This window comes from Sorex araneus, chromosome 2 (assembly GCF_027595985.1).
Source record: "Sorex araneus isolate mSorAra2 chromosome 2, mSorAra2.pri, whole genome shotgun sequence".
Classification (NCBI taxonomy): domain Eukaryota; kingdom Metazoa; phylum Chordata; class Mammalia; order Eulipotyphla; family Soricidae; genus Sorex; species Sorex araneus.
The window spans coordinates 152,679,734-152,693,251 of NC_073303.1; the positions used below are offsets into that span (position 1 = coordinate 152,679,734).

Sequence of the window (13,518 nt, forward strand, 5' to 3'; positions counted from 1 at the left end):
GGCACAGTATGACTTGGCACATGCTCTCTGCTAAGCTACCAACCCAACTCACAGCAGGTAAGATTCACTAACACTAACTTCTTACTTCAATATTACTTCATTTATAACTTTGAGATTCAGTTATTTGTTTATTCAATCATTCATTTGCAGGAACAGAAATCTAATCTAGGGCTTCACATGCAAAGCAAGTATTCTCCTGCTGAGTCCAACTGCAAACTACTTTAAATGAACAATCTTTTCTTTTTGACTTACCCAAATCTTAAGTATATGCTACTTCCCTGTTTGAATTACAATTGATTCAAAAAACTGAAAGAATAATGCCTTGGAAAAATGTAAAATGGCTTGATAAGTTATAGTTAAGCAGAATCAGATATAACCCCAAAGAGTAATGGTCTTCTTCCTCAATCTTATTTTCAATACATTTATTCCTATATAATACACATGAAAATCAATTTTTACAATGATTCAATACCTGCATTACACAAATCACTCTTATTTTCAATTTCTAAGACTTGATTCTTCACTTGTAAGAAACTAGGTTTCCTGTACAATGACTTTAAAGTAGAAGAAATATGAATTCAACAATTTCAAAAAAAAATTTCAAATGTTTCCAACATCAAATAACCAAAGACACGTTTAGAATCTTAGCCATGTTTTCTTCTTTATAAATTAAAGAGCATAAAAATTATTTTAATTTCACTTTCCTATTAGGAGCAGAAAAACAATTACCTTTGAATTGTTCACCTTCATATTCCAACATATTTCTATCCATATTCAGACCACAAGTTGATTGTACTTACAGATATACTCTATAAGTTAAGGAAAGGATAAGTAGAGTCATACAAATTGGGCCATTTTCCCAGTGATTTTAAGAAGCGATGTTAAAACTTACTTTCTGAATAGAGGCAGTGAAAGATATGGCATGAAGGTGGCTGTCCACAGGTAGGAAAACAGCACTCACCAGAAACAGAATTTCCTAATACTTTGATCATGGACCTTAAAACTCGAGAACTGTGAGAAAATACAGAACTGTATGAAGTACCGGTGTGCAGTACTTGGTCATGGAAGTCCAAGCAAACAGTAAAATCTCTAAAGATGAAGATCTTATATTTTTAAAAGTTTTAAATGACTGACAACCAAACCCAGAGTAACTTATTCATTTTTCTATACATGCATTATACTAAGTTACACAAATAAAATTATCAGTTTAGAATCAGAATGAAACACAGAATCATATTTTAAAAAATCACTATACTATACCAGATTAAATAAATACAAAGGGGCAATGACAAGAGAAGTCTTCAAAAAGTCTAGTGAATAAGCCCTCACCAGAAAAGTATAATGTAATATTTTTCAAATAGAAATGTTAGTTCTTTTGAAAGCAAACAGCATTTACTATACACAGTGAAGAATTCCAGTAGTGATATCATCTAACCTTACATTTTGCCTCAAATTGTATAAAAATTTCTTTTGAGGCTGATTTCATTCATCTTCGGAGTAAAAGTCATGTATTCAGACTTGGAAGTCATTTTTATCCTTAAAAATTCTATATTCTCCATGGCAATAAATGAATTATTATGTCATATGGTAGCTAATACTTCTAAAGGTCACCCTTTCTCTAAATGATAAGGGTAAAGCTGCTTGTAATTTTCAGCAAAATTATAACTTTAAAAACCTTTTGGAGTAGTATGTATGTGAGGTATTTTTATGATATTTGTATACACAAATACACATAGTATTTGTATATACAAATACATATAGCATCAGATGTCTGTTAAAGATAATAGTCAATATTCTTGAAACCTGACCACTTAATTTTTTAAAAAATTGCTATTTCTGAGTGCATTCTATGTGCCAGGTACTGCATCAAGTACCTGAGATAACGTCCTCATTTAGTTATCATTACTCCAAAAGGACCTTCTGGCTCACATTTTGCCTCTCTAGCCATTTCTTGTATTATTCTTTTATTATCTTTTTCTATTTCCTATATTTGAAGAGTTCTGGATTTTTCCTTTGACTTCCTTTTTGCCTGTCCCTCATTTTCCTAGACAATCTCTAATTTCTCCTGATTTATTAATTTTTTGCTTGTTTTGGTCTTTTATATATATCTGCACCTGAAGCATGGTCCTTTAAGGGACCTGGTGGAAACAAATGATGTCATAGGCCCAGGCCTCAATATGTTTTCCAACCCTGACACAGTTACATGGTCAGGCTACCTTTGGTTCTGTGGATGAAGGATGAAGTGGCAGGCAGGGGTGAAAGAGGGACATTTACCCCATTCTTCATATGTCATGTGTCCATAGATTCAGGATCTTCATTCCCCGTCTGCACCTTACCAGTCTGGCTGCACAGCCTGCAATGTCAGGGTGCCCTTTTCTGGAGGAGCTGAACTATCTCCCTCCTGGCCTCTCATGAGCATGAGTTCTGAGTGTACTAATTAATTATTGTTTGGTTTTTGGGTCTGATGCTTAGCAATTATTCCTGGTGGTTCTCAGGAGTTGCTTTTGGTGGTCTTCAGGGATCAGCCCCTGTCAGCCTTATGAGAGGCATACGCCCTATCTGCTCTTCTCTCTCTGACACACTAAGAAATATTCTTTCATCTTTATGTTTAAATAGTGAAAGAGTGAGCCCACAACAAAGCTAGTTTGGGCTGAAGCAACAGTATAGCAGGGAGGGCAACTGCCTTGCATGTGACTGACCCAGGTTTGATCCCCTATGATCCCCTATGATCCCCTGAATATCACCAGGTCTGATCAAATACAAAACCCAGAAAGCTAGTTCGGGGATTGCCACAATGCCCCCAAAGTATCTTCCCTTTCTGTAGGCCTGTTTGGACACAAAGATGTGAGAGCAGAAATCATAAAAAATTAGGATTCAGGAGAAAATATGGGCTCTTGCAGCATAGCAAACCCTCTTTTCATCATGGAAAAGGGGATCTTAATGACTCAGTGCTAGACTCTTTCAATGTTTCACACTAGAATTTGTTTCGCATGTGATTTTCCCCCCCACTTGTTAGAGTCACCTTTATGTTGTTGCTGTAGATCTGGGCAATAGATTTACTCCTGGTTCTGATTCAGGATCACTCCTGGCAGGGGTTAGGGAACCATATGGGGTGCCTGGGTATTGAATTTGGGTCACTCAACTTCAAGGTAAATGGCCTACCTCTGAATAATTGGCCTGACAGCCAATATATAATATTTATCTCTCGGAGAACAGGGGAAGCTACTGAGGGTATTCCACCCTCACGGGCAGAGCCTGGCAAGCTACCCGTGGCATAATCCATATGCCAAAAACAGAAAAGATAGGTCTCATTCCCCTAACCCTGAAAGAGCCTCCAATCGTTGGAAAAGATGAGTAAGGAGAGGCTGCTAAAATCTCAGGACTGGGAGGAATGGAGACATTACTGGTGCCCACTCGAATAAATCGACGAACAACGGGATGACAGTGATACAGTGATACTCCAAAAGACAGAGATTCTATCCCACAGTAAGAGAAAAAATCAAAGTTTCAGAGAGGATAATCATACCAATTTTTTCGAAACTCTAAGTTGACAAACTTAAAAGTCATGCCTAATTCCAAAGAGGTGTAAGAATGCTCTTTTTTTCCCCCCAATACTGAGGAATTAAAAACTATCCCAAAAATGTTCAAAAATACACAGGATTTAAGTCATCTTGACTCACACAGAACTAGTATATGTATAATATCAATAAAGACAGGGAATTTCTATGTGCCTGACAGTTTTCTAGAAGCCTTAAAGCAATAATACAGTGTCACTTTATAATGAATTTGACCTCAACGGTGTGCTCAAAAATAACATCCTGGAACACAGTTGTTAACCTCCCTACATTGGCTGCATTCTTTCTCTCTAGAATGATTTCTTGAAATTGATCTTAAGTAGAGGTATTTGGCTACCATTATCTAGTTAAATTATATTACTACTAGGGGAAAAAAAAGAAAAGTACCCCATTATCTTGTTCTCTCCCTCTATCAAATCACCTATCATTTGTCAAAGTTCAGTAACCTTTTACAGAGAGGTATGAAATTATTATAATTATCATCATTCCCCTTCCATAACTGTATACAAACAGCAGAGTTCCCAGTCTGCAATAGCTTGCATTCATTAAAAAAACACTTATGAAACATTAATGTAAATCTGTTATATACACTAGAAACTATCACTCAACATGGTGGGGAAAATTCTAACCACAACATCAAGAAACTCTTGCATTCTGTCATTTGCATTAAAACTTGTCCTAGATAAGATATCTTACCTCCCGCTGTGTTCCATGGAACAACAAAAAGATTCACAGTCAAGTAATTTTACATGTTAAACATACTAATTTTACTCCAGAACTTCTTGGAATCTTTAAATATACATGCATTGTCCCTCTAGCAGTGCCAACAATGGGACTGTGCAGATATTACAAAATACACACTGTGGCTCCCCCATCATCCTTCCCCTACCTAGATCTCTTAAAAGATCACTCCCATTTCGTTAACACAAGGGTTGGTCATTCCAAACTTCAGCTAATAATTTATGAGAGGGAGCAACAGAGGCCACTTCAAGCAGGAGTTTGAAGAGGCCACAGTTCCACCATCTCTATCTTTTCCTTCCTCCATGTGTACAATAGAGAGAGGTGGCCCCTTCAGCTCTGGTTTAGAATCAAAGAGGACACGTGTAGAGGGAAGTAAAACATGAACTCAAGCCAGATACATTCAATGCTATAAACTACTAAGATTTGAAGACTGTTTGAATAATTAAACAAAACTGCTTAAGGAAACTGATACAGCATGTTTCCTAGATATATTGGGCCCTGGCATCCTTGAGCTAAATAATGTCTTCTAAGACTTGTTTCCTAAATTAATTAGCAAATTTAAAACATTTTCAAATTCAATTTTATTTAAAATGTACTAGTCAAAAATCCTCTGGTCTCTTTTAAAATATAGGCCAGGTATCCCCCAGAAGAACTGGAAAGTGGGGTGGTGTCCACAAAGAAATGCTTCAGTGGGGGCACACAGGGCTACTGCTGGGGCCATCAGGATACTGGGGGTGGGAGCATACGGTGCTGGAGGTCAAACACATGTCCTAGACTTCTGTTCTACCACTTGAGTTAAGTTGTCAGCCCTTCAACTCCTCCTTTGGATTTATACATAAAGATATATTTAAATTTTTAGTATCAATACTTATATATTCTTTATCAGTCATCCTGACCCAGTAAAAGGATAATTAGCTACACACATAACTGGTATTCTTAATCCAGAATTTTAATATCTCATTTAACTGTGCTTTACAGAATAGTAAAGGAGGAGAAAAATGGTAACTGAATCACAATCTTCTCATTGGCATTAACTTTATGTTGTTGTCCAAATATCCAAATAAATCAAGCTAAATTGCAAACATTTTTGCTGTGTGCATGATCTTAGATGATGGCACTTAGAAGAATGGGTCATATCATAAATGCAATACTCAATATATACATATTGAAGTATTTAAGCATATTCTAGAGATTTAGCAAGTTCACAAAAATATTTAAAAAAGCAGAAGATTTAAGATTAATTTTCAAACATCAAAATTAGATAAGTTCATGTTCTGAGAATTTTAATGAACAATGTTATATATATATTTCACTTTATTTTATCAAAAGTACTTTATAAATGGATTGACCATAGTGAAGTCATTAGTTATCACACTACCGTCATAGATTGAGAAAACTATATATTAAGAAACCATCATTAAAATTAACATATAGGGCTGGAGAGAGAAGTACAGGGGTTAAGGAGTTTGCCTTGCATGTGCCTGATCCTGTTTGATCCCTGGCACATCATATGCTCCCTAACCACTGCCAAAAATGACCACTGAACACAGAACTAAGTGGTAAGCATGAGCCTTGATGGTTGTGGCCTCTCAACAATAAAAAATCATATTTTAAAACCATTTAAATGTTCATGAATACCTGTAATACCTCTGAATTTCAGTTTGATATGATACATACAGTATAAAACTGCAACATACTCATTGGTTATTTTCATACTCAAAAGTATTCATGATGTCATCACACATACCAATTATTTTAATGAAGATTTGGGGGTGCCTCCCAAGCAAGGCTCAGGAGAGCAGGAGACCAAATCCACAGTAATTGGCCACCTTGGTGAGATAAAGTACTAGCCCAGTGACGCAGTGCTGCTGGGGCCAAACCTGGATTCCAGGTACCTCTAATACCTAAGTCAGTTCCCTATTTCCCATTGTTTTTCGCAAGTTTCTTTTTAAGCTTTATAGTGTTTTGATTCTTTTTTTTTTCTCCTTCAAGTGTCTGATATTAAAACCATGACATTCACTTGTATAACTTGTCATCCAATTGCTCTTCGATTTGCTCGAGCGGATGCAAGTAACGTCTCTGTTCGACCCTGTCGAGTGCTAGTGTAGCCCAATGGCATCTGCTCACTTCAGGAACACGAAGAGCGTTCATTCAGGGTCTTGACAAAGAAGTCTGACCATCTCGTAGGTGGGCAACCAGGCGTTCTTTTCACATCCCCTGGAATCTAGTTGGTAACCACTAATCCATGGTTAACCATGTAATCCACATCGCATTACATATACTGCCCATCTGATTTTACATGCTTTGGCATACGAGGCGAGGCGTCCCTGATCCTCGATCGTCAACTGAGGTCAAAACTCTGGATTCCTTCTCTCACTTGAGTGAAACGTGATATTCCAAGCATAGCTCTTTCGATTCCTCTTTGGGAAACTCAAATAGTGTTCTCATCCTGTTTTTGTAGGGCCCAGGTCTCTGAGGCAAGTGTTAGTGCAGGAAGAACGGTGGAGTTGAAAAGATGGAGTCAAAAAGGTGGAGTCAAAAACCATGATGTTATACATGTAAAATATGTGCTCTACAGCAGAACCACACCTCTGCCCCTACTCCATTTTCTTGGTAAATTCATTTTTGGTTTTGGTGGGGGCAACAGAGTTCACACCTACCAGTCCTAAGGGCTAATCCAGGCTTAGTGTTTAGAGATCACTTGTAATGCTCAGGAAACCATGTAGTACCAGGGATCAAACCCAGGGCTATCCTCTGCAAAGCATATTCTCCAACTCATGCCCCTGGACCTGAATTTTTTAATTCAAGCCAAAGGTAGTATGAAAACCAGCTTTGAGAAAGTATGCCAATTTGATACTGACTTGCGCATATTATCTCTATGTATTGGCTTTTACGTAAGTACATTACTGAGAAGAAACAAATCAAAGATTCAAAGTGCTTTTTTTTAAAATGAAAAATTTAAAAGTGAAATGTAACTTACCTGATATTGGAGATTAAAATGTCACTTTAAAAACTAAAAACTGACCAAAATAAATACAGATCTACCCTAGTTCCCTGATAAGTATGGAATGGAAATCCATTGAAAGGAAATAAGTTAAGACCAACTCTTAACTGCTTCACTGCTTCCAGGTAAGTATATAAAATAAATTCAGTGGTGTTCTTACCGGTCAAGTCAAGACTTTCCATTGTGAGTTCAATGGAACATCAGAACTTCCAGCTTCTATGATGCAGCAGGATTCTACAAAAGACCATATAGCAAAGTGGTTAAAATGGTGAGAACCACAAAGTACCTTCAAATAAAAATGGCACTTGGTTTCCTTTAGCAAGCAATCCTTAATTACTGGAATAATAATTATTAATATTAACTAATTTAACAAAATTAAATTAATATCCAGTGATAAAAACCAGAAAAATTATTAAACATCTCTTGACTTTCTTTGGAGAACATAGTCTTGCTTACTACTAGTTTTAAATTAACAAGACATTCACTAAAATTATTTAATGGGAATTCTGAAATTTAAGTTAAATCACTTATCTTTTTTTAATAAAAGAGATGTACACAGCAGTTCAAAAGGACTATTTTACACTGCTAACATTAAATATAGACACCTAAATTATATCATGTTCAGGAATTAAATTTTAGTTTCTATATAAGAAACATTTAATTTCTGGAGTGCTTCAGTGGTAATACTAAGTTTACATTCTAATAAGAGAGGCAGTTTCCTGAAACCATACCTACAGATTATGACTACTTCTAAATGATCAGTAAGTTCAAACATGTCCAAAATAGAAATCAGGTATATTTTCTGTCTTAAAGCTATATCAACAGTATTAGTCATTTTATGACAGTTTTCATTTCTTTCCCTAAATTAGTCACTATGAAGTATAAGAACTCTTCTACATTAAATATCAAAAATGCAAAATGATTCATCTGCATAATCTCATGTAGACACAGGTGATCCAGTTGTCATGCAGTGCTACTGATGAAAACAATAGCTAAAAAGAATAAAAATGAATAAAATATTTACTGGTCTCATGTGGCTTCATACAAGATACCACTCATTCATCCTTATTTTTTTTAAAGACAGAGTACAAATGAAAAAATCCAGCCATTTGAAGTAAACTATACAGAACACATAATTTCTATGTTTTGACTAAGAATTCAACTCTAAAATAAGATTAAATCAATGGTATAGAGGTAATTCTTAATTATTATAAAATTAACATTTCAAATGCGCCTTTTAAAAATCACATTTGCTATTGTATTTATTCGCATTTTCTTCATGAAATCTATAAAGCTAAAAAGGAAAATGTCATTGAACTATTATAAAATAAAAGTAAAAACTGTGAAGTAAATAACTATAAACAACTGTCAAATAAATTGGTATAAACTAAAAATATAAATGTAACTTTGTACTGCCAAAATTGGGAGAAAAGTTTCACCATTTGTTTTGACAATATGGGTTTGATTCTATTTTGGCTGCAAGATTTGTTTACTTTATACTTTAAGAAGTGGCAGATGGGCCAGAAAGACAGCTCAATGGGCCGAGCACATGCTTGCATGTGAAAAGTCCAGGTTCAATCCTCCGCCTCACATAGTCTCCCGAGCAACACTGGAAGTGACTCCAAAACACAAAGCTAAGAACATCCCTGAGCACTGCCGAGTATGGCACAAAAATAAGAAAAAAAATTCAGTTTAATTTCATTTTACTTTCAGTTTCTTGGTCACACCCAGCTATGATTAGGTCTTATTCCTTGCTCCATGCTCAGGGGACAGTACCAGGGATAGAATTCAGGAGAGGAACATGAAAGACAAGTGCCTTAACTCATGTACTATTTCTTTGCTGCTTAAAAAAAAATAATTAAATCATTTGTTACTTGAGGAATAAAATACACTAATATATTCTATTTGATGCTTCTAGGAGATGAGCTTCCAATTTCCAACTACACTATAAAGCTGTAATAATCTAAACATAGTGGTACTTAAACAAGGATAGACTTTCAGACCAATGGCATAGAATTGAGAGTGCACTGACAGTTTCTCAGCAGTTAGGACAGTCTTTTCAACAAATAGTATGGGGAAACTTGTCAGTCACACCAAAAAAGATGAATCCACATATCTTTTAACACCATGTACAAAAATCAAAATGGATCAAAGACCTCAATCCTCAATATCACACCTGAATCCATAAACTATTTTGAGGGAAACATGGTAGAACACTTCATGACACTGAAGCTAGAGGTACTTCCAATACTTCAATGTCACTGACCAAGCAAAGCTAAACAAATAGGACTATATCAACAAGAACCTTCTGCACCACAAAAGAAAAGTTGATCAGAAAAAATGACACCCCACAGTCTAGGAGAAAATATTTATCCACCCCCATCTCCTAAAGGGTTAATATCCAAAACATAAGTCACTAGTAGGACTTTGTAAGAAAAAAATGCTACCAGGAACAATGAGTACAGAAACGTGCTTGTCTTGCATGTGTTCAACCCAGGTTCGATCCTAGGTACCCCACATGGTACCCTGAGATCATTAGGAGTGATCCCTGAGCACAGTTAGAAATAAACCCTGAGACCCACTTGACTGTGGATCAAAACACCAAAATAAGAAAAAGAAAAAAAGGAGAAACAACCAACTCCATCAAAAACTGGCAGGAAGGGATGAACTGAAAATTCCTCAAAGACATACAGTGGCCAAAAGAAATATGAAAGAAAAAAAAGGCTCCAGTTACTTATCATCAAGGAAATACAAATCAAAACAAGGTATCACCCCACACCAGTGACACTGGCACACACCACAAAGAATGAAACAACTTTTTTGTTTGCATGAATGTGGGGGGACAAGGGAAAGGAACCCCTCATTCACTGCCACAGGGAATATCAATTGGTCCAGCCTTTGTTGAAGACAATATGGACACTCCTCAAAAAATTAGAAACTGAGTTTACATATGACCCAGCAAATCTACTTCTCAGTATCTACTACAAGGGTCCAGAAACTCTACTCAAAAAAGACATTTGCTCTCCTATGTTCATTGCAGCATTATTCACAATAGCCCAAATCTGGAAACAATCCAAGTGTCCAAGAACACTTGGATAAAGAAACTATGTACATATACACAATGTAATACCGCTCAGCTATAAGAAAAGACAAAAATTATGCAATGTGCTGATGAAAAATAAATGGTTCTGGAGTTTCATGAGGAGTGAAGGAGTGGGACAGATTCAGAAGGAGAGGAACAGATTAAGAATGATCTTCCTCACACATGGGCTATAAAGAAATGGAGCAACAAAATAACGAAAGCCCAAGGCAATAGAAACTGAGAACTGATCATTCATAGAAAGTTTACCATGGCAGGGGTAATTCAGGAAGATGGGGTAAGAGGATGGGGAGTGGACTGGGATAACAGTGGAGGGAAGCATTCACTTTGGTGTAGAATTGGTGCTAGACTGTTTCACACATGAAACCCTAAGATAAACAGTATTGTCAACCAAGGTGCCTAAAATAATTTTTTTAAAAAATTTAATTAAGGAATTTAAAGAATTATGTAATTATTTATACCTTATTTTGACTATGTCCAATAATTTGTCACCTAAGATACATGAGTAACAAAATGGTGGAAAAAAGAGAAATAAGTTCCCTGTGATGTGTCCAAGATGGGTTTTAAAACTTTTTAGGATAACAAAGAAATCATGTTGGATTTAACTAAGAGAGAGAGAAGCCACAGAACAGAGTCAGTTTTCAACGCTGAGGACTCTGCTTGACAGACTCCCTCGGAGTTCTGATAGTCAAACTTAGAGACTCCAGATTTTATCTGGCTCTTACAAATTCCCACACAAGCAGCCTCAGAAAAGCAGATTCAGCATAAGCTCGTCTGCATTTAAGTTACAAGTACTTTCCAGAGAGTTCTGATTTGACAGGAAGGGGTGAATGTGTGAGGTTCGGAAGGGCAGACGGAAAAGCAGAGGAGACAAGTTAAGTGTGAACACAAGTCCTGCAGTATTGGCTGCTTGAATGTGCCCTCCGAACAAAACCAGGGCAGGTTTTTGTCTGAGCCATCTATGCCTCCTGTATTTACTGAGATCCACTCTGCTTTCACTCCAGCTCACGCCCACACAAGGCCTTGGATTTTTGAAACCACAAGATTTAGCAGCTGTCAATGCCTTGTGAAGAACCCGCTCCCTATTCTCTGGCTCAGACCCATGCCACTGCCAGCCACAGGATTTAACACAGCCAGGACTGATCGTGGACTGCCACAGCTCAGGATTCCCTCTGAGGAACTGCATCTTGTCACAGGGGGACAGCTACCTATTAAATATTATTTTGTCTCTTAGTACAAATCAGGCATCTAATGAGGCATCTGAAAACACTACCTTAAAAAATCCAGCCTGAAAAACCACTGACATATCCGAAAGCAATGTGCTTTGTGGAAGAGTTTATTATACATTACCCCTTGAGGTACTATGTTTTTAAAACTTATTATAATAAGTTTTTATTATATACTTATTATAATAAAACTTATTATAATAAGCTTTTATTATAATAAGAAAACTTATTATAATAAGTTTTCTATAAAAGGCAATGCGCCACTTCTGACAATGAGTCCAATTGCCAATTAGTGTTAATATTCACTATAGTATTCAGGGACACATCATGGCAAAATCCCTTAGTATGCCAACACCATGTGTTTTGCACCCTGATGTCACTACTATCTACTTAGTGCAAAATGGATTCCAAGGCAACTATGTTGCCCTTGTACATGAAGAATATTTAATCCCCATGAATGACTGCTTTTCTGATGTTTTCATCAATTCTCCAAGTAATATATTAAGCTTTAACAAACTCATTTTCATACATAACCCTAATTCAATCAAGCTTAATAAAAGTCATTCTGGACTGCAATTATTTGCTAAAGAACAATTACATCCAAATGGAAAGAAAAAAAATGGTGGGCATCATACAATACATGGTACATATGCCTCTCCATTTATGGAATGAGTCAACAACAAACAACAAACTACTAGAAAAGGAAATATTTTTCTCATCATTCTGAAAATAGAATGCACATGCTTTTATACCTTAAGAAAACAACATGGAGATTCAACAAAGCAAATTTTCAAAGCTATTATGTCCAATTATGTTCATGCTTTGAAGGATGCTGCATTTTTAAATCTAAGAGTCAGCGTGACCTCTCTGAGAGACTAAACAAGACCCAGGTCACAAACCAATGATCTAACATCTACTCTTTCACTAAATTTTCCACTGGCTTCCCCAGCGATATGTATTCTAATCTCCATTCTGCAATTCTTTTTTTCTTAAGAGAGTTTTCCTGTTTTGAAACTACTCTTCTACGTGAATAATACAACTCCTATCTTTTCCGTGGCTTACTCTCCCCTCCCCCGCTTTCTAGTGACTGGATGGAATCCAGGGCCCCACACTTGCAAACCATGTGCTCCACTAAGAAGCAACATCTCTGACCCTCTCTGACTCACTTTTACATGTCTACAAATGTAACTCAAATGTCTTTTTAAAATAAACTATAAACTCGAAGCTCATATTTCTATTATATATCATGATAAATGATTTAAAGAAAGGTCCCTTTCCCTGTCTTGTGAACACAGATGCTTCCTTACCTAAACTCCCCAGTAGTTCCATGAGGCATATTTAAACAAATAAAGAGTTCAAAAGCTACACCCATGCTCCATGGCTGAATGTTGATTCTAGAAATGATAAGCTGACAATCTGAGCAGTTATATCATTTACTAAAATATTTCCACATAGGGTTGGGGGACTGGTGGCATAGTACAGTGGGTGGGGCACTTGCCTTGCACACACAGACCCAGGTTCAATCCCCAGCATCCCATATAGTCCCCTGAGCAGGAGTAATTCCTGAGTGTAGAGCCAGGAGTAACCTCATTTCTGAATATGACCCCAAAAACAAAATATCTTCACATAGATAAAGATAATTACAGGGAGATTATATATCATAGTTTTATATAGATACAAAGATAAAATTAAAGATGATGACAATGTAAAGTATGAATAAAGGCAACATTTTTGTTAAAGCCACCCATTACTATATGCCCTGTATAGCAAAAGCTTAAATCACAGCCATTTAACACACATTTTATCCATGTATCAATGTTTAACAGAAATTACATATGTTAAGCTATATTGAGAATGGCAATCTTTTAGAAG

General features: G+C 36.3%; 1 protein-coding gene across 9 annotated transcripts in view; it reads right to left on the bottom strand.

Annotated features, from left to right (window-relative positions):
* The window catches only part of BBX (BBX high mobility group box domain containing), a 318,125-nt gene that overhangs the window by 186,433 nt on the left and 118,174 nt on the right, over positions 1 to 13,518 (bottom strand). For all 9 annotated transcript variants that reach the window (XM_004606732.2, XM_055126206.1, XM_055126205.1 and 6 more), the window contains exon 3: positions 7,481 to 7,554. The gene's annotated coding sequence lies outside the window, so the exon portion shown is untranslated. The remainder of the gene's footprint in view (positions 1 to 7,480; positions 7,555 to 13,518) is intronic.